General features: G+C 43.9%; 1 long non-coding RNA gene across 2 annotated transcripts in view; it reads right to left on the bottom strand.

The window, feature by feature from the left end:
• The window catches only part of Gm35574, a 29558-nt gene that overhangs the window by 11139 nt on the left and 371 nt on the right, over positions 1-18048 (bottom strand). Inside the window, exons 2-5 of one of the 2 annotated variants that reach the window (XR_379535.2) lie at positions 7470-7701; positions 6291-6412; positions 5311-5493; positions 3650-3796 (exon numbers count right to left, since the gene is read on the bottom strand). This is a non-coding gene — a long non-coding RNA (predicted gene, 35574). Of the gene's footprint in view, positions 1-3649; positions 3797-5252; positions 5494-6290; positions 6413-7469; positions 7702-18048 lie in introns of those variants that run through there. The other variant, XR_379536.2, reaches the window with a different exon arrangement.

Genomic DNA, 18048 nt, shown 5'->3' with positions numbered 1-18048 from the left:
AGCTGGCCTGGAATTCAATCAGGAGTCTGCTTCTGCCTCCTGAGCAATGGGATTAAAGAGATGGGTCAACACGGGAAGCCGAGGGTATTTGTTTTCTTCTTCTCTGATATATTACACCCTGTCAGCAGGTTCCCCTTCCTCCTCTCATCCCAGTGCCTCCCCATCCCCCCACTTCCCAATCTCCTCCTCCACTTCCCTTCAGAAAAGGGCAGGCCTTCCCGGGGTATCAACTAAACATGGCATATCAAGTTGCAATAAACCTAGGCACCTCCCTCAGATTAAGGCTGGATGAGACAACCAGAGGAAGAAAAGGGTCCCAAAAGCAGGCAAAAGACTCAGAGACAGCAGCCCTTGATCACCCTGTTAGGAGTCCCACAGAAGACTAATTTTTTTTTTCATTATGTATATACGAGTCTGTGTGTTGGTATGTATGCATGCGTGCAGGTTCCTACACAGGCCAGAAGAGGGTATAGGATACCCTGGAAGTTTTGAGTTGTCTGATGTGGGTGCGGGGAATTGAACTTGGTTTTTTACAATATTTGAAGACAATTATGTTGTACTGAGATGTACCTATGTTACTTGTCATTATTCCTTAGGAAATACAGTTTAACAGAGCGCTGTACATTGTGTTAGTATCATAGTTAGTGTATGGGAGGGCACACATAGGTGTAGATATGACACCAAGAGTTTGGGTGTCTGTTGGGCTCTTAGAACAGCTTCACCATGAACAAACACTGAGGGAAGACAGAACCCTTAGACTCAGTTGAGGTAACCTGAAATTGTTTCCCTCCTGTCCAATCACAAAGAGCCTTGGGATCATCTGCTGCCAGGTGGTGGGGCTGGGCATCTGCCTGGAGTCTTTTCTTCTGCGCATCTGCCTGAAGTCTTCTTTGTTGTTTTTGGTTGGTTGGTTGGTTTGTGTTCTTCCTGCATACTAACTTGACCCTCAAACTACTTGACTGGGACACTCTGTTCACATTCAGCAGCCTCTTCCTTTGAGGAACTGATCCGTGCTTTCGAAACCCCCAACTCCTGGCTTCAGTCTTGCTCCTAATAAGCTCATGGTTCAGAACAAAGGTGCTTCCAGCTTGTCTGCCCAAGAGTACTAGGTGTCCTTGGGAGGCTGTGTCTTGGTCTGCTGCCTGTGCCCTGGGGGGCTAGTCTGACAATGGGGTCATTTTCTCCAGCTCTATCCCCTTGGGCTCTTGGCCCTTCCCTCCTCATTAATCCATAAAGCTACAGGAACACCTCAGCTACGGAAACACAGGGCACAATCTGACCTTTTCCCCATCTAGACTTTAAGTTCATCTCTAAGAGAGTGCAGACGTAACTGGTTATAATTTTGCGTCCCATCAACATCACCCCACACCCAGCCCGGCCATTTCTTACTCTCTTGGTATTCTCTCATTCTTCATCAAGAAACAAGTTTAAGAAATCCCTAGATAGCAGCTGGAGAGAAGGCTCGTCATGCAAAAGTTCTTGCTGCTCTTGCAGAAGACCCAGATTCCATTCCCAGCACCTACAAGGTATCTTGACACCACCTCCAACTCCAGTTCTAGGGGATCCAAAGTCTTTAGACCTCCGTAGCTTCTCTTGCTGGCAAAACACTCACACGCATAAAAAAAAAAATCTAAAAACTAAAAAGAAGAAATTCTCAGATGAGGACTAATTTTTACATTTTGATTTTTAAGGGTATGTGTGCATGTTCATGCTCTGGCGTTATTGCCTACACAGACCAGAAAAAGGCACGGTCCCAGGGAGTTACGGGTAGTTATGAGGCACCATGTAGATGCTAGGAACCCAATTTATGTCCTCTGTAAGAGCAGCATGCTCTTAAACACTGAACCATCTCCCTAGCCAGAACTGAGTATTTGGGATAGGGATGTAGCTCAGTGAGAGACCATTCTCTTAGCCCTGGGCCCCACCTCCAGCACTGCCAGACAAAACAAAGCCAAAACCAAAACAAAACCTAAGGATTAAAGAGAACATCCAAACTTAAGAATAAAAAAATTCCTTTGGGCATGGTGGTATACACCTGTAATCTCAGAATTTAGGAGGACTGGTAGTTTAAGTCATCCTTGGATACATAGTAAGATTAGAGCTAGCCTTGGATATACAAGATCCTGTCTCAAAAAAATTAGTAAATAAAGGAAGGCTGGGATTATAGGTGCATATTGGTATCTCTAGCTGTTATGCAATATTTTAAACACACAGATACACACATGTATATCTCTTTGAATCCAGCATCCAGCCTAGTACACACACACACACACTAGCTGGGCACATACCTATATTTGGGGAGCTAAGAGGGACTGCCATGAGTTTAAAGTCAGGCTATATAGTGAGTTCTAGGTCAGCCTGGGCTACAATGAAGACCTTTCTTCAAAAAAATATAATTTATTATTTTATCTTATTAACGTGTGTGTAGGAGTGCCCATGTCCTGCGGTGCATAAGTGGAAGTCAAAAGTTCCAGGGACCAATTCTTTTCTTCTGGATGTGCACATGCATGTTTGGGCGTGTCAAGGCCAGGTTGATGTCAGGCATCGTCTTCCACTGCTTTCCATCTTCTTCTTATTTTTAAAGGATTTATTTATATTTTAAGTGCACACGTGTGCACTAGTATGAATTTTTGTGTATCCTATCTTTGAGGTGGTTATGATCCCGTGTGTGTTCCAGAAACCAAATCCGTGTCTTCCACAAGAGCAGTATCCACTCATAACACTTTCTTTTCAGGCCCTTCCATCTTACTGTTTAAGGTAGGTTCTGTCACTTAACCCAGAGCTAACAGACTGAACTAGGCTGGCTTACCACAGTGCTGCAGGGAACCCCTATTTCTACCCTCCTGACATTGGATTACAGTTATACACCATCTGGCTTTTTTGTGGGGTTTGGGTTTAAACTCATGTGTTCACATTTGCACAGCAGGTGCTTTTCTGACTAAGTCATGTCCCCAAGTCCCAGGGTTTATGTCTTTGCAGAGTAAGTTTGTTGGAAATGACTGGGTATTGCACACCTTTAGTCCAAGCAGCTGGGAGGCAGAGGCAGGCAGACCTCTGAGCTCAAGGTCATCATGGCCGACAGAGTGACTTCTAGGATAGCCAGGGCTTTTACATAGAAAATCCCTGTTTGGGGGAGCAGGGGGCAGAATGTTGAAGTAGATCATCCTAACCAATTAAAATTGTTGTCAACCATGTGCCAGGCTCTGGGTCCCATTTCCCAGCTGGGCAAAGCAAAGCTCCAAAGCACAAACAAAACAAAAAGCAGGAAAATTTCACACCTTCAGAAACAAAAGTCCAAGCTAATAATTTTACTAGTGCCGTAACATTTGACATCGAAAGCACCCACATAGAAATGCAGGATGAGTGACCTTCTGAGACTCTAACACACTCAACCTCCCCCAAATTTTTTCCCAGAATGCCAGAGACCTCAGAACAACCATACCTTGGTAATCTTTAAAACCATTTAAGTGTTTACCCTTAGCTTTTGAACTCCTTAGAAATTTAGCTGGTCTGAGTTTAAAGAGTCGTGAGCACATTCCACACTCTTGTGTAAACAAGCCACAGTGATTACACCGTAACTTCTCCCCCCAGCCCCCTCCAACCCTTAGTGATTTTATCACAGTTTTATCTTAGGGCCAAGCATCCTTACCTCCAAACTGTTCTTCACTGGAATGGGCTTTCAAGGGTTGGAGGTCAGATCCTGAGGGTGCTATAGAGCCATTAATGGCAGTTCAGGCAGGTCTAGTGGAGGGTGCTGATTGAGCCTGGCATCGCCTTAACCAAATATCTACTCTTCCTAGAGAAGAATGTTGTGGGAGGAGAGAAAGGGGGTCTTTAGGCACAGTATTTGGCTTGCCATTGCAGACAGTGTAGACAACGACTCTGCAATTGGGAACATCATCATCATCATCATCGGGGTGTAAGAGACAGAATAGGGAGCACCTCCATAGCAGGAGCACCTCCATAGCAGGAGCACCTCCATAGCAGATGGGATTAGTACCCAGAATATATGAAGAGCTACTAAAGTTATCCCCTAACCAAACTATCTAATCAAAAGTTGTTAAAAGAAGAAATGCACATAGCTATTAAACATTTAAAAATAGTGTTCAACACTCTTTTCCAATTCTGAGACTACCTCACTGGCGTTAGAGGAGCTACTGTAAGGTAACCAAGTGACCAATCGAGACCTCACACAATGGGTACAGCAACTGTGGGAGCCAGTGTTGCTGCTCCTAAAAAAACAAAACTACATCATGTTGTAGCCACCCTGCCCCCTGAGTCTATACTCCCGAAGGATTCTCAGCCTACCAAAGGTCTTTGCACACTCATATTTACTGCTGCACTATTCACAATAGCTAAGAAATGAAACCAGCCGAGATGCCCATCAGCAGAAGAACGGAGAAAGAAATTGTGGTGCATCATACACAATAGAATTTTATTTAGGCATAAAGAAAAAATGAAAACCATGGTATCTTATCTGTGGGAGAGAGATGGAATGGGAAATCATTCTCTTAAACAAAAGCCAGAATGAAAAAGGTGAATATGACATGTTTTCTCTCATATGGAGAGCCTGATTTCAGTGTGTGTGTGTGTGTGTGTGTGTGTGTGTGTGTGTGTATGGTTTGTCTGGGGTGGGGGGTGTCTGGAGTGGGGGGCCACGGCTCAGTGGGTAAAAGCACTAGCTGTGAAAGCAAGACCTGAGTTCAAAACCCCAGCACCCATGTAAAAGCTGACCATGGCCACAAAGGCTTGCAACTCGGCATTGGAGGACAGAGACACCGGATCCCAGAGGCTTCCTGGCCAGCCAGTCCAGATGAAACAACAACATCGAGAGCCAGTGAGAGACTCTATCTCAGAAATAAGGTGGAGGGCTGTTGAGGTGGCTCACTGGGTAAAGGAAATTGCCACTAGACCTGGTGAGCTGAGTTCCATCCCTGAGATCCACAAGGTGAATAGAGAAAACCAATTCCCACAAGTTGTCCTCTGGCCTCCCCATGCACATATAAATAACTGTAATAAAATACAATATTTTAAATGAAATAAAAAATGATGAAATCCAATGTCCTCCTTTGTCCTCTACATGTGCTTAAATTCTACACATACAATATACACACATACTCACTATACATTCATACATATACCATACATATTTACAAATATACACACTACACATATACATGTCACAGACACACACACTACACATATACACACATACTATACATATACACAGTGATGAGCAGAGTAAAAAAAAATGTCTTTTAGACATGTAAAATTAGCTTAGTTAGGATCCCACTACACTCAAGGCTGCACCTGATAACCAGAATCCAGTGATAACCGACACATGACTAGAACTTTACAATGTCCATGTCCACTTGCATAAGCAGAGATGAAGAGCAATACAGTATCTGCAGGTCTTCAGGACTTCTGAGGCCACTGGAGAGACATCACCTTGATCTTCCCTGGGACTGGAAAATCTTCTCTCAGATCCTGACCCTTGAATTGAAAACTACCATTAGAGACTGAATCTGACCTTCAGCTTAGATACATCACACAGGTGAGCAGCCTTGGGGACATAGGCTTAGGACCATAATGTGAAATTTAGACTGTGAACTTTGTGTGATAACCCTCAGCAAAATAAAATATAACTTTTGCTATACCAACTACATGTACCTATCTTTTTACTCACAACACAGACATGCATACATACACACATATGTGTACACACACACACACACACACACACACACACACACACACACTGTGCAGAATGAGAGATTCAGATCATTTCACTCTTCTCCCTGCGGAAGTCCGTTTTCCAAGCACCACTTTTGAAGAGACCGTTTTTCATCTAAGGTGTACTTTTGACACTTTTGCTAAAAACTAGGTGATTGTGGCTGTGCGGCTTCATTTCCCAGTGCTGTAGTCTGTCAGGCTGTGTGTGTTGTTTTGGGCCAGGGCTTTGCTGTTTTTGTCACTATGGCTCTGTAGTATAAGGTGAAGCCAGCCCTTGCTCTTTTGGCTTAGGGTTAAGGGGAAGATTAGGGAAGGATTTTAGCTCTTTAGGTTTCTTTGTGCTTCCATGTGAACTTTAGGATTGTTTCACTAGTTATGAAAAAATGTTGTTGGAGGTTTGGTGGGGATTGTGTTGAATCTGTATGTGGATTTCCAGAATATAGTGACTTCACAGAATTAATCTAACCATCCATGAGCATGGACAGTGTGGTGGCTATTCCTGGTCATCACCTTGACTACATCTGGAACAAACTACAGTGCAGAATTGGAGGGCTCACCTGTGATCCAGATCTTGAGGCTAGAAGACACAAGTTTCTGACCTGGGCCTTGACATGGAGATCTTGAGGTATAGTGGCCATGAAAAGCTTAGGCCTACGCAAGGTAGCACAAAACTTTAAACCTAGGAGACAGAGGCAAGCAGATCTCTGAGTTCAAGGTCAGCCTGGGACAAAGCAAGTCCAGATATAGGCATGGGGGTACACACCTTAGTCTGGGCCATACTTTCTGCTAGCCACCTACATAAGGACATTGGAAGAAGGAAGATTCACTTTTCATTGACTGCTTGCACTTACTTACCAGCACATCTGTTGGAACCTACTTCTACAGAAGACCAGTTTAAATAACTGGCATTGTGGGACTGAGCAACTACTAGATTCTTGGACGTCCCATCCACAGCTGACCATTGTTGGATTAGTTGGACTTCAGACTATATGTCATTGAAATAAATACCCTTAATATATAGAGTCATCCCATGAGTTCTGTAACTAGAGAATCCTGACTAATACAGATGGTCTTTCCATCTTCTAGAGTCCTCCTCAATTTCTTCCTTCAGTGTCTTCAAGTTTACATTGTTTTGTGTGTGTGTGTGTGTGTGTGTGTGTGTGTGTGTGTGTTTCTAGAGATCATATCAAAGGTATACTAGGTAAGCACTCTACTAATGAATGATAATCCATCCTTAGCCCTTATATTTTCTTTTCTGTTATTTTTTTTATTGATTTACTCAATTCTTTTGCTTTAACATCTATCTAATAGGTTCTTTGAATAAAAATCCTGCCACAGGCTTGGACTTCTGAGCACAGGTGAATGCACAAGAAGCACTGTGTTCCATCCAAGTGCCTGGAGGAGTGTTCACTGCTGGTCCACGTTATATTTTGAGTTGATCCTAATGTTACTTACCTTTAAGACCAATGACCCCATCTAGAGCTAAGGTGTGGTCACAGTTACCCAGGACACAGGCCTGGGATGTGAGAAAGGCAGCTCCCAGAAGGCAACTAGGGGATATCTTTGCAGGGGGAATAAAAGCAGTGCAGGGGAAACAGGCACCAACATCCATCCCCACTTCCTCATAGCCTTCCTTTAGCTGGTTGGTCAGATTTTGCTGTCATTTGTTCATAGTTATGTTTATAGATAATCTTAACCCTGTATATGTATGTATTGTAGAGGCATCAGTAAGCTACCTGATGTGAGAGCTGAAAATCGAATTCAGGTCCTTTGCAGGAACAGTAAGCACTCTCAATGGCTAGGCCTTCTCTGGAGACTCAGGAATCATAGTAGAGAGGACAGGAAGAATGTCAGAGCCAGAGGTTGGGGAAGACCTGAGTGACACTGTCTTCTGGATGTGACAGGACTGCTGTGTTCATGGACTCCAAGAAGCCATGGTTTCTGCCCATCTTCGTTATTGTTCTATTACTGGGAAGAGACACCATGATCAATGCAAGTTAGAAAAGAAAGCATTGAGTTGGTGACTTGCTTGTCATTTCAGGGGGTCAGCCCATGACCATCAGACTGGAGCTCACATCTGATCCACAAGGTGGAGGCAGAGAGAGAGAGAGATTGTATCTTGTGTGGGCTTTTGAAACCTCAAAGTCCCTCCCCCACGCCAGTGACCTATCTCCTCCCACCAGACCATATTTCCTAATCTTCCCCACCCCTAAACATGCATGAACCTATGGGGGTCATTCTCGTTCAAACTATCACCCCCCCAATACATAATTTTAAAATGTGTTTCATTAATTCAGAAATTCATACCTGTTTACCTCCCCCAGTTCTCCCTCTAACTCCTCCCAGGTCTACCCCTGAACCCCAGATCTCTTCCAACTTCAAGTTCTCTCACTCTTTCTTTTTTTTTTTTTTAAAAAAAATAAACTTTGGAGTCCAGTTTGTGTGCCTATACACTCTTGGATGTGAGGTCACCCACTGAAGGATGATCAATCTATCAGGGCCACACCCCTGAAAGAAAACCAGCTCTCCCTTCCCCTATCAGCTGTCCACTGTCAGTAGCTCCTCAGCTGGGGTTGGGGCTCATGAACCCTTCTGCCAGGCTGGAGTGTGGATTGATTTCATCTTATGTAGGTCTTATGCTTGGCGTTCAAGAGTACTGTGTCCCTATCGTACTTCACTCAGGCCTTCCCAAATCTCTGGCTATTACAATTTTTCTGTCTCTTCTTCCATGGTGATCCCTGAGTCTCAGGAGATGTGGGATCTAATTGCTTTATAGCATCTTTCATTGTATAAAACTTAAAATTTGTAGACTGGGGAATTGGCTCAGTAGCTAATGGTGCTTATCAGTTGTGGTTTGGATAAGAATGGCTCCCATAGTCTCATATATTTGAATGCTTAGTCACCAGCAAGTGGCCCTATTTGAAAGAATTGAAAGGACTCAGAGGTATGGACTTGATGGAGGAAGTGTGTCACTGTAGGTAGGCTTTGAGGTTTCAAAAGTCCATGCCAAGCCCCAGAGCCATCTCCCACCCCACCCCGTACTCCCGCTCTCTGCCCATGGATCAGGACGTGGGTCTCAGCTGCTGCTCCAGCATCTGTCTGAATGCCACCATGATTCCTGCCATGATGATAATGAACTAAAGCACTGAAACTGTATGAAAGTTCCAATTAAATGCTTCCTCTTATGTAGTGGCTGTTCCTGGTTGTCAACTTGACTATATCTAGAATGAACTACAATCCATAATTGGTAGGCTCACCAGTGATCCTAATCTGGAGGCTGGGAGATAGAAGTTTCTGACCTGCATCTTGGTCTGGAGATCTTGAGGCACAGTAGCTGTGAATTCCAGAAGATTAAGACAGGGAGATCTGGGATTAAAGGTGTGGTGGTACACCTTTAATCTGGGCTATGCCTTCTGCTGGAGACCTACATAAGGACATTGGAAGAAGGAAGTCTGTATCTCCTTTGCCTGCTTGCTGTGTGGGACTGAGCAGCTGCTAGATCCTTGGACTTCTATTCACAGCTGCTACTGACCATTGTTGGGAGTTGAACTGCAGTCCAACTATACAGTCCTTTACTATATAGAGACTACCCATAAGTTCTGTGACTCTAGAGAACCCTGACTAATACAGAAGTTGGTACCAGGAGTGGGGTATTGCTGTGATAGGCCTGACCATGCTTTTATTTGAAAGAATGTAGATTTGGGGACTTTGGGTTTGGAATGCAGTGGAATGCTTTAAATGGGGGCTTAATGGGTCATCCTAGTAGGAATATGGAAGACTTTGTTGCTGGGAGTAATTTGAACTGTTTTGACCTGGCCCAAGAGATTTCAAAGGAGAAGAATTTCAGAATGTGACATAAAGACTGTTTTTGTGGTATTTGAGTGAAGAATGTAGCTACTTTTGGGCTTGTCTGAAAAATCTCCCTGAGGCTAAGGTGAAGAGACTCAGATTAATTGCATTGACAAAGGAAGTTTCAAAAAACCCCAGCAGAGACTTTGTTCTCTGGTTAAATCTTATGAAGAGAAGTTTGAACAGGTATAGCAAGCTTAGAAAGGAAAAATATATGGTTCGAGTATTAAAGGTGTACCAGGAAGTGAAATGGAGCAAAATTCTGTGTTCTAGGAGATAACAGATTAAGGGAGTGGGACTTTGGGGCAAGATCCTACCCAGCTAAATTTAGATCCAGGCATGGTGGTGCACACCTTTAATCCCAGGAGACAGGCATGCTGATCTCTGCATTCAAGGTCAATCTACAGAGCAAGATCCAGGATAGCCAAGCTTAGGCAGTGAAGGATTTGGAAAACATAAAGCCAGTGATAATGTAATATTATAAGGGGGTTATGTTCTAGTTCCTGCAAGCAGCAGAATTCAGCAGCTTCAGCCATGTGGCTCAGCTCTGAAGTTATAAGACTGGCCTTGGTCATGGTGTCTGTTCACAGCCTAAAACCCTAACTAAGACACTCTTATAAGAGTTGCTGTGGTCACATTAGAACAATGACTAAGACATGATTTTGCAGAGGACCTGAATTTGATATTCAGCTCTCACATCTGGCAACTCACAAACCTAAAACTCTTGTTCTAGGGGAATCCAATACCTCTGGACCCTGTGGGGACATGCATTCATGTTGTGCATACCCACATATAGACACACATAGTTAAAAAATAAAAATGAGTAACCATGTGTGATAGCACATGCCTTTTTTTAATCCTAGTATTGAGGTGGCAGAAGTAGATAAATCTCTGTCAGTTTGAGGCCAGTCTACTCTACATAGTGAGTTCTAGAACACCTAGAGCTACATAATAAGACCCTATCTCCAAACAATAACAACAAAGATAAAATAAAAATAAACCTAGTTTAAAAAAAACAAAACAAAACAAAAACAAAAAACCACCAACCTTAATGGATCTATAGTCTGATGAAACTTCTTTTGTTTTGTAGTGTGTTGATTTCTTTCCTGACTAGTAATGTTTTTTCCTAAAAGGATTAATCATATGTGCCGCTATTTTGGTCAGAGTAAGGTTAGAGGTGTAGTAGTAAACAACAGTAACAGCCCCCCTAAAATCTCAGTAGCCTAACTCAAAGGTTTATTTCTGGCCTTGAAACGTAGTTGAGTGACAGCGTGTGCTGAGTATGTGAGATGTCTGATCTCTAGCATCACAGGAATACATCAAAATGTAATTCTTGGCTCATACTAAATGATGGCTTAGCAGAATGTTCCGCTGGCACTCGGGTACCAAGCATAATAGAACCTAAGATGTGTTCTGTTATCACTAGGGCAGTGAGGGAAGGAGGACAAGGAGACAGAGGATGAAGAAGAGGATGAGGACAAGGACAAGGAAATGAGTAAGTATCAGATCTTGAAGTCTTTGCCTCAAAGTGACACATAGAATCTCACAGGTTATTGGTCCAATTCACATAGTCAGGTTGATCTAAAATGGAATGGAAGACATACAGTCCTGACATTGTTTAGGAGAGGAGACTTCACAGGTCTCTGAACAGACATTAGGACTGTGGGAGTCCCCATTACTGGCCACCAAATACCCTCTCCCTGACAAAATACTCTCACCCAGTCATTTCAGAGGAAGTCAACCCCAAAGTCTTATTCTGATCCAACCTTCATTCTCAGACACCTTAATCTACTGAGAGGTTTTTAATGTGGGAACATTGACAATACTGTCGGTTAGCTCATTATTTCATATTTGAGTGTTTTATTATTTTGACATTTTTTAAATCTAAACTGAGAAGCAGTTCTTCTCTTAGTCCTATTAGTCTTTGGATTTTGCTCTTCTTTCCTAGTCTCAAGGCAGCCAGTTCCCTTTATCTCATTTCTTGTTAAAGTCAGCCAAGTGTTCAATAATATTTTGCTACAGATTCTCTGCAAAGAGTCCCTGAGAGGCCATTGTGTGAAGCTCAGAAGGTAAGGCTTGTTTCAATGGAAACACTGGAATGTTATGGGGTAGAAACTAAAGAAAGCTACAGGCAGAAGGGAGAATCCCAAGAGAGAGGTTAGATGTATTGCAGGTGGCAGGACCAGGGACTTGAGGCTGCCCAATGCCCCATGGAGCCCACCTGCTGCTGTCATGAGCCCTGTGTGGAGCTGAGTGACCTGGCATTTGCCTTGGTGGGTTTCGGTCTTGCTTTAGGCTAATTGTTCTCAGCTATGCTCCATTCTCCCTTTTAGAAAGGGAGTATCTTAGTTTGAGTGTTAGTGCTGTGAAGAGACACCATGACCATTGCAACTCTTATAAAGGAAAATATTTAACTGTGGCTGCCTCTCCTCTCCTCTCCTCTCCTCTCCTCTCCTCTCCTCTCCTCTCCTCTCCAATTTCAGAGGTTTGGTCTGTTAGCATTTTTTCTAAACTCCACCCCACAGTTACCTGGCAAAAGCTAGGTAGGCCTGATCCACTATAAAAGGGGCTGCTTGCCCCCTCCTCCCTCTCTTACTCTTGCTTCCCTCTTGCTTCTCTCTTGCCCTCTTGGACTCTTCCCTTTCCTCTTCCCTTCCCCCTCTCTCCACATGCTCATGGCCATGGCCAGCCTCTGCTTCTCCTCTCCTCTCCTCTCCTCTCCTCTCCTCTCCTCTCCTCTCCTCTCCTCTCCTCTCCTCTCCTCTCTTCTTCTCTCTCTCTCTCTCTGCCTCTACTACCCTCTTAACTCCCCTCCCCATGCCCCAAATAAACTCTATTCTATACTATACTGTCATGTGGCTCGTCCCTCAGGGGGAAGGGATGCCTCAGCGTGGCCCACTGAGGCACCCCTTACCCCATACCTCACCATACACCCCCATAGAACATATCTTATACTTCTTTATCTTTTTATAAACACATCATGGTCCATTATCATCCTGGCAGGAAACATGTCAGTTTGCAGGCAGACACGATACTAGAGAAGTCTCTGAGAGTTCTACATCTTGATTTGAAGGCAGCAAAAGGAGACGGTGTCCCACACTGTGTTATTGGACTTTGGCTAATTTGTGGGTTTTTTCTTCCATCCTTTTCAACCCCTCTTCTTCCCTTTCAACCCCCTAACACTAAGTAGGAAAGAAGGGGAGAGGAGAGAGAGAGAAAGTGAGAGAGAGAAAGAGAGAAAGAGGAGAGAGAGAGAGAGAGAGAGAGAGAGAGAAAGAGAAAGAGAAAGAGAAAGAGAAAGAGAAAGAGAGAGTCCCTGAATAAAGTCAGGGGTAGGAAAGGGCACAAGAATAGCATTAGACTACTTTCTGCTGATTAGGGGCATCAGGTTCCTTGGAGCAAGTTTGATCTTTTCTGTCAGGATATCTAATTTCTTCTTGTTTCTTCTGTGCAGGGCTATTTGACAAACCACAATAAACCACATACAACCACCACCTGGCCAACCAGCCCCTTCTGTCAGGGCTCTAGCATTTATATAGCCTCTGAAAACAACCCAGAATTTCAAATGTCTCGCAGCTGGCAAAATCACACCCCTGCTAGAGCATGAGGCAAATCATAGTCAGCTGCTGTAGACAATCAGAAGTCACCCTATATCCCACACCTAGGATTAAAATGAAAACACATTCTTATAATACTTCTGTGTTTTTCAAAGAAACTAAAATTCTCACCACAATACTGGGAGTAGCTTGACCATAGGAGACCTCAAAGCCTGTTCCCACCATGACACACTTCTTCCAACAAGTCCATACCTACTCCAACAAGGCCACATTTAATACTGCCACTCCCCATGGGCCAAACATTCAAATACATGACTCTATGGGGGCCATATCTATTCAAACCACCACAGGGAGTTTTTATTCTGTGCTATTGTGTTCTGGAGTATATAGCTTATTTTAAAAAGTTTTTTATTGGCACATATTATATGTGATAAGTTTCATACATGTATATATTTTGATTGTATTCATCCCCCCCACACATTACCCTCTCTCATCTCCCTTGTACTCCTGCCAATCTCCTCCTTCTTCCAAGCTAGTTCTGTTTCCCCTTTCATGTCTTTTAAAAATATTTTGTTTTCATGGTGCATCGATGAAATTTGTTAGGGTTCTTTACAGGAACAGTGCTGAGCTGTTACTTACATACAGTAACATGGGCAACTTGCTGTGGCTATATCCCTGAAGAAAATATCTTTCCTTCTCCAAGGAACCATTAACTACACATAGACCTTGGCTCACAAGGCCCTGTGCCCTTCATCCTTAATGGAATGTTATTGGGCCCAGTCTTGTGTAGGCCTCCTATAGGTAAGTATAGCTGCTAAGAGGTCAAGAATGCATCAGGCCGGGTGGTGGCGCACGCCTTTAATCTCAACACTTGGGAGGCAGATGCAGGTGGATTTCTGAGTTCAAGGCCAGCCTGGTCTACAGAGTGAGTTCCAGGCCAGCCAGAGCTACACAGAGAAACCCTGTCTTGAAAAACAAAAAATAAATAAATAAATAAATAAATAAAATTAAATAAATAAATAAATAAATAAATAAGAATGCATCAGACCTGTCCTGCCTGAAGGTGATGTTCCATAGTACTCTATTGCTTGCTTGGGCTCTATTCTTTCTGCCCCTTCTTCCACAGAGGGTGACTTGCTTTTTAATTTTGCAGGATATTACAGTGAGGAGATTGCTATGAATTTCAAATGCGAATCTGTGGTCAGATGTGACGGAGTGTGCCTTTTATTCTACCATTTGAAAGGTAGAGGTAGATGGATCTTTGAGTTCCAGACCAGTTAGGGTTATGTGCTAAGACCTTACAGAGACAGACACACAGACAGAGACAGACACACAGACAGAGACACACAGAGAGTTAGACAGAGAGACAGAGAGAGGGAGAGAGAGACAGAGAGCCAAGAGTCACTAATGGCTGCTTCCTGACTTTGATACATGTCACCAGGTGTCTCATGCTCCATCTGTTACAACTGTATTGGTCCTTGCTGCTATGACTTTCTAACCAGGATGGATCAATGTGGACCACACTCTGAAACTGGGACCCAGAGTAATTCTTGTTTCTGTAAAGTTGCTTTTCTCGGATAGTTTGCCATAACATCTAGAAAAACAAGTGATATAGGGAATCTCAAAAAAAGGTGGGACGTGATCTAGAGCCTTGTGAGAGATGTGGGCTGGATCTCAGAAACCACTAAGCGGGTTGTGGGGCAGGAAGCTGTGCTTGCCAGGTCTCTGTCCCTGTGCCCCTGTAGCTCAGCAAAGAGTGTGGAGCCAGCAAGTAGGCTTTGCTCATTGAGCACAATGGTAGAGCAAGTCCCTTAGTGTGTCGGGGCAGGGGTGGTGCAGGGGTGTGTGGGCTGACTTCTCATCTACCCCCTCACCCCAAAACAGAAAGAACACTTTGCTTCTGTGGGGAGGAATTGGATTTATCAGGTTTTTCATTTTAACTTCCCGGTGTTAAGACATTGGTGCACACCTGCAATCAGTAATCAGGACAGATTCTGGCTATGTAGCTCAAGTTGTCCTAGAACTCACTATGTAACCCAGGCTGGCCTTGAACTATTGAAACTCTTCTTGCTTTGCCCTACCCCACCCCAAAGTGTTGGGATCATGTCTTTGTATTGCATACTCAGCTGTTAACAGAAAGCTTAGTGAGTATAGTGCAAGTTGTAGGATTACTAGCCTTTGCTATCTAGGTCAGTTCCAAATACAGGGCTCAAGAAGACAGAAGCGCCTGGGGGTCAGGAAAGCCAGAGTCAGTCTGGACTCTGTCAGTCAGGTAGTCCTCCCAGTAGTCTGGAAGAGAGTGATGGTCGTGAAGACTGAACAAAATAGACTGCCTTGGATATATTTTAATAGCTGGACTCATGGGTGCTCTGGACACTGGAAATAAAAAGAGAGGAGTAAGGGTGCTTCCCTGTATTTCATTTTGAGAATACTGGATATATATATATATATATATATATATGCTGGATAATAGTGAGACTCTTGGGGAAGGAGCAAGTCTGGCGGTCAAGGATGATTGTGAGGTGGTGATGAGATGTGGAGTTGATACTAGGCAGCTAGCAACATTAGGGCTCAGCCTCTTTTTAATTAATTAATTAACTAACTAATCAATTAATTAAATTTGACACAAGGCTTTACTTGTAGCCCTAACTGGCCTAGAACTTACTTTGTAGACCAGGCTGGCCTCAATCTCCCATGAGATCTGCCTGGAATGCTGGAATTAAGGGCCTGTACCACAACACACAGTCTCTCTAAAGCAAAATTAATTAATTAATTAATTAATAATAATAAATTAAATTATTTCTTTTGGGATAGGATCTCCTGTAGCCCAGGCTTGCCTGGAACTGGAATCCTTGGATCTTTTACCTCCCAACTACTGGGATTTTGTTCAGGTACCACAATTTCCATTTTTATGCAATGTCAGAGGTCAAACACAGGACTTCTTGTATGTTAGGCAGTTAGATAAACAGTCTACAAGCAGAGCTGAATCCCTAAGCCTGCCTGGATTCGAATTTGGTGATGCAGTCTAAGCTGCAGATATTTGAAAATCGTTATATTATAGACCAAAAGTCAAGAGTTGAATGATAGCTCTGGGTGGTTGAATAAAGATCACAGCTGAGTCTTAGAATCTCCTATCCTTCTTCTTTCTCTCTCTCTCTCTCCCCCCCCCTCTCTTTCTTCCTCTCTCCCTTCCTTATTCTCTCTCTCCCTTCCTTCCCCTTCCCTCCTTTTTTCCTTCCTTCCTTTCTTGTTCCCCTACCCCTACCCCAGGTCTCTTTGTGTAGCCTTGGCTATCTTAGAACAAGTTCTGTAGACCAGGCTGACCTCGAACTCACAGAGATCTGCCTCGTCTTTATAGCAAATTCCAGGGCTGAATAGTGAGACTCAGGAGAGAAAAAGGGTGGAGGGCGGAAAGGAGGGAGAGAGACGAGGAGAGAGGAATAGGGGTGGGGGTGGGGAAGCTACCTAGTAAAGAGACAGGAATGGAATGTTGGGACAGTGGCAGTGATGTGGAGGAAAGTTCAAGAACTCTGTTTCCAGAGAAAGCAATCACATCAACTGTTAGCAGTTCCCTCTAGGCAATTGAGGTAAGCCCTGGGAACTGAGAGTGGGCTTCGAAAAGGTGTAGATGAGAGCTCAAGATAGGGCAGGCAGTGGAGCTGCCTCAGGATAGGTTTGGAGGTAATGCCACTGAAGAAATGGGAACAAGTACTTGTAGAAAAATGAAGTCTTGTTTGTGAATTTATTCAGTGAAGAAAGCGGAGAAATAGAGTACCCATTGAAGGTAATTTTGGATCCAGAGGAAGCATAAATTTAAGTAAGGAATTTTGGTTATGTTTATATGCTGATGAAAATGATTCCTTGAAGAAAGGGGGTTGGAACTATAAAGATACTGGAGTAAAACATGTGGGCATGTGGGAGTGAAATAATCCAGGTCACTGGTCAGGACCTGGCCTTCTTGAATTCAGAGTAACCCAAATGTTAAGAGGATTTTGATAGTAAAAAGTTGATCAGTTAAAAAAGGCTGGGGTTTTGAAGGAAGCTTTTAGTAGATAGGAGTAAGTCTAAATATCAATGTAGGTGAAGAAAACCCTTCTGGGATTAAGCACACCCCACCCCCCCCAATCCATTTTTCTCTTGGTGAGCCTTTTAATCTCTATGCTGTTCATCACCATTAGTAATTATATCTTAATAGTTCACAGATCTGTACCCCATGAGCGACAGGTCAGGGATCTTCTCTAATTTCTGACTACCCAGGGTGACGCGATGAATAAATGTCTTCAGAATTTGCCTTAGCTACTACTGTTAAATGCTGTTTAGGAGAGTCCCTTTTTCCCCTCAGAGCTTTTATTTCGGAAAAGATACCATGGGAATGATATATATATATATATATATATTTTTTTTTTTTTTTCTTTTTTGGCCTAACTGCCTCATCATGAGGATCTGCGTAAACCCAGAAACGCTTCGTCAAATTCTCCTTAGACAAAACTGACTAATTGGCTAGTTGTGATCGACCGGCAGCTGGGTAGGGTACAGGTGCAGAACGCATCTTGCGCATGGGGGCGCGCCGTGGCTTCAGTCAACTGGGGCTCAGAGGGCAGCCGAAGGATGAGACTGAGGCCAACACCTCCCCAGATGTGGCCTCTTCCCTGGGCGCTACTGGCTCGGCCAGTGTGGGGGCGGGGAGGCCGAGGGGGTAGTAACTGTCAAACTCCCGCTTGGCGCCATTATTTAAATAGTGCGTGTGGGTCTCGCAGCTGTGCGTGCCCGGGGCGGGGCAGCGAGCTCCTGGAGTGGGGCGGAGGCCAGGGGCGGAGCGGGAAGGCTGAGGGGCGGGGTGGAGGCGGAGTCAAGTCCGCTAGAGGGGAGGTTCCAGCGCGGCCCCCGGCGAGCTTCATTGCGCTTGCGC

Source organism: Mus musculus, chromosome 9, assembly GCF_000001635.26.
Source record: "Mus musculus strain C57BL/6J chromosome 9, GRCm38.p6 C57BL/6J".
NCBI classification, from domain to species: domain Eukaryota; kingdom Metazoa; phylum Chordata; class Mammalia; order Rodentia; family Muridae; genus Mus; species Mus musculus.
The sequence above is the reverse complement of the archived record's forward strand: the minus strand, read 5'-3'. Positions and strand labels throughout refer to the sequence as shown.